The sequence below is a fragment of the Hibiscus syriacus genome, unplaced genomic scaffold (assembly GCF_006381635.1).
Source record: "Hibiscus syriacus cultivar Baekdansim isolate YM2019G1 unplaced genomic scaffold, ASM638163v2 tig00112044_pilon, whole genome shotgun sequence".
Lineage (NCBI taxonomy): Eukaryota > Viridiplantae > Streptophyta > Magnoliopsida > Malvales > Malvaceae > Hibiscus > Hibiscus syriacus.
In genome coordinates this window covers 587,501-590,815 of record NW_024063242.1, presented here as the reverse complement: position 1 = coordinate 590,815, position 3,315 = coordinate 587,501, and positions in this window count along the sequence as shown.

Sequence of the window (3,315 nt, the reverse complement as noted above, 5' to 3'; positions counted from 1 at the left end):
TCATTGAAATCCTATCCTAGTCTCTCTCGAGTACTAAGGGATTAGGATATAGTATTCCTAGGTTGGTTCAATGCCCCTTGAAAACACTATAGCCCATTGCTTATAAGGATATTGTCTTGTGTTTCTCTCAAATACTACAAGTTTTTTTAGCTTAGGTTTCTCTCGAACACCTAACCTTCATCTAAGAAATGGACACTCTCATGCCTCTTACAAGCCTAGATGATAAAGTATTCATAAGCAAAGCAAGCAAATAACCAAGATAAACATAAATCTACCATTAAAATAAAGTTTAAACATACATTAAAACAACCACCACCAAATAAGTTAGTTCATGGTAGGGTTTGAAATATCCATAGAACAAACCATAAAATATTCGTTCTAATAACCCAAAAATAAATAGAAAAATAGAATCAAAGGGAAGTGGAAAGAAGCCTTCGACGAGTGTCATCGGAGGTCTCCTCGGCCACCATGAACCACCTTAGCTCGATAGTTCCTCTCGGACTCCTAGCTCGCCATTCCTTAAAGCTTTATCAATGGAGGAAAACCCAAGGAAGAAGAAAGGAAAAAGGAAAATAAAAATTAGATTTTTCTGCTCTACCTATGCCTTCCCCTTTTCTCTCCCTTGTGAGGTGTCATTTATAATAAAATATCTAGGGGTAATGATGAGGTTATTGGGTGATGTTGGGTGCAAAATACCCCTCATACCCCTAGAATCACACCATATGCGTGAACCTTATCCTCCAGGTGGCAGTGGTCCTCTAACAGGCGCTTACAACCATCATTTCAAGTGTAGAGCCATCTGTCCTCTATAGTTGTATCTTTTTTGTCATTTTCTACGCCATAAATGCCAAGGCATTTCAATCTGATTCAGCAACGTGTGATGCCATGGTATTACTTCCCAAAGAATCCTTTTGCTTGTTATTCTCTGCACACCACAAATAACTGCACCTTTATCTCATACATCACCATTAAGAAATAAAACATCAATACCACCATACATGCAACTATATGCAACTACATGATCCTAAAATGACTAAAATTGGCTTTTAAACAAACAAATAACTTAAGTGAAAAGGATTTAAAAGTAACATTATTAGGAAGTTAACAACTACACTCAGATTTTTAGATGAATGGATAACTTAAATGCAAAGGGGTATTTATAGTCCTCACCATGCAACCTACACCATACAAATATTAAATTGAGAAATATTCCTAGCAATACATTATTATCACATACTCCACCTACTCCATTAATATGAGATAAGTAATGACATCTTCACCTAACATAATTGATGTAAGAAATGACATCAAATTAAGTTGGGTGTGGGCTAATAATGATTTCTCAATACTCCCCCTTAATGTTATCCCCCATTCTTTGAATCATGCCAAGCTGACGACGGAAATGTTCAAACTTTCCAACGCTCAAGCTTTTTGTAAACAAGTCCGCAATTTGCTCATCTGTCTTGACTTACCTCATCTCAATCTCTTCTTGCAGAACTTTTTCCCTAACAAAGTGATAATACACTTCCACATGTTTAGTTCTTGCATGAAAAACAAGATTCTCTGCCAGCCGAATTGCCGATTGGTGTTCACAGTACAACAGAACTGCATAATCTATTGGTCGATATAGATCATTCATTAGTTGTATCAGCCACGTGCTTTCTTGAGCTACCATTGCTGCTGCTCGGTACTCTGCTTCCGTAGTTGATAAGGACACAGTTGGTTGTCTCTTGCTACACCAAGAGATCGTTCCAGATCCAAGGGTAAATATATACCCAGTAGATGATCTATGAGTATCGTGATCTCCTGCATAGTCAGCATCACAGTAGCCAACTAGTTTGCAATTTCTACCTTTCTTGTATAGAATACCATAGTCTATTGTACTCTTCACGTATCTGAGTATTCGTCGAAATGATTCCAAATGAGGCTTCTTTGGATTTTGCATATACCGACTCATCACACCAACTGCATAAGAAATGTCAGGTTGAGTCAAGGTTAAGTAGATCAGACTACCTACTAATTGTCGATACATTGTCGCATCTTCTAAATCTTTTCCTTCATGTGCACACATTTTGGCATTTGGTTCCATTGGCGTTGAAATCGACTTGCATTCGAGCATTCCAAACCTCTTCAACAAATCTTTGACATATTTCTGTTGACACAAAAATATTCCTTCATGTGTGCGTCAACCTCTAGACCAAGGAAGTGCTTAAGCTGTCCAAGTTCCTTCATCTGGAAACGAACTGATAAATTATCCTTCGTTTGAAGAATTTCTGCCTCATCATCACCGATTAAGATTAAGTCATCCACGTACATTAGCACGATAGCTAGTTTACCTTCATTGGCTTTTACAAACAAGCTAGAATCTGCAGATGTTACTAAATAGCCACTTTTCGTTAGAAATTCAGCAATCTTACCATACCACGCCCTAGGTGCTTATTTCAATCCGTAGAGTGCTTTTCTCAGCTTACACACATATTCAGGATGATCTTGGCTCTAAAAACTCATTGGTTGGGTCATATAGATCTCTCGATTTAGCTCTCCATGAAGAAAAACATTCTTTACATCCATCTGCCACAAATTCCAGTCTTTGTTGGCTGCAAGTGCAAGTAGGACTCGTACGAGTGTAAGTTTTGCCACTGGACTAAATGTTTTATCATAGTCTAATCCTTACTATTGAAAGAAATCACGAGCTACCAATCGTACCTTGTACCTCTCGATTGACCCATCTGGATGACGCTTTATCTTATAAACCCATTTGCAAGATATGGGTTTCACATCTTTTGTCTTTGGCACAAGATCCCAAGTTTGGTTTTGTTGAAGTGCATCGATCTCTTCTTTCATAGCTATCATCCACTCAGAACTATGCGATGCTTCTTCGAACATCTCAGGCTCTATTTCTTCTTCAATTATGGTTGCATTGGCATATTTGGGATTTGACCTTCGTATTCTTGTTGACCTTCAGAGTTGAGATTGTGGAATTGATTCTTTTATTTTACTAGGCTCACCTTCTTTATTTGGTTGTTGATACACGCCAGTTTGCCAAGGATTCTGAGTCACTATTTCTTCGACATCATCGATCTCCTGATTCATCTGAACTTGTTTGGAGTTGAACAGTATGCTCCTCCATCTTTTATTGCAGCTTGTCTCCAAATTCTCTCGAATCTGGCAACACCTCCTTCTCTGAGGACCACCAAGAAGATGCTTTATCAAATACCACATTTTGTAACGTGTAGCATCTTCCACTCATTGGATCACAATATTTCTACCCCTTTCTCTGGCTGTCGTATCCCACAAAAATAAATCTAATAGTTT